The sequence below is a fragment of the Pseudophryne corroboree genome, chromosome 6 (assembly GCF_028390025.1).
Source record: "Pseudophryne corroboree isolate aPseCor3 chromosome 6, aPseCor3.hap2, whole genome shotgun sequence".
NCBI classification, from domain to species: Eukaryota; Metazoa; Chordata; class Amphibia; order Anura; family Myobatrachidae; genus Pseudophryne; species Pseudophryne corroboree.
The window spans coordinates 239,827,334-239,827,970 of NC_086449.1; the positions used below are offsets into that span (position 1 = coordinate 239,827,334).

The 637-nt window shown below is 43.6% G+C and overlaps 1 pseudogene; it reads right to left on the bottom strand.

The window, feature by feature from the left end:
- Positions 1-225: 225 nt before the first annotated feature.
- On the bottom strand, positions 226-344 carry LOC134937276 (5S ribosomal RNA; annotated as a pseudogene).
- Positions 345-637: the final 293 nt, after the last annotated feature.

The following is a 637-nucleotide window of genomic DNA, read 5'->3' on the forward strand; positions in this document are numbered from 1 at the left end:
TTTAGCAGTACTGAAATTTACTTAATAAAGTGCTTGTGCGTTGAATGTGCTATTTTACAGGGATGGCTCTAAATGAATTGTGCGCAGAAATATTTATGATATTAAAGTGGCAGTGTTAATATATTTAAATCAGTGCAGTATATAGCAGTATTCCTGTGGTTCGTGATTTTACGTACTAAATACCGATAGAGTGTTTACCTTTCTCAGACCTCTATGAATTACTGTTTCGTACAGTACCTGATCTTCCCAGATGGTCTCCCCTACTGGTACTGATCAGGCCCAGCGCTGCTTGGCTTCCAAGATCAGGCGTGTTTGGGCATTTCCAGCGTGGTATGACTGTAGCTAAGTTGTGCCCTACGGATTCACACTCTTCATTTAGTGACATAGATTAGTTTAATATGCAAATTAGGTGATGTAAAGTGACTATTGAAGTAAGATAGTAGTGGTGGGGGGAGGGGGGGGGAGTAGGGGGAGGGGGGGTTGGAATAGGAAATAGGGTGGAGGGGTAGGACGGAGGGAGCGGGGACAAGGAATGTGGGATGGCATGGATGGGGATACGGGTGCAGATATTCCAATATGGAGAGTAATAAAAGAACAGCGGATGGAGAATGATAGTACCGTATTTTACAAGAAGGGG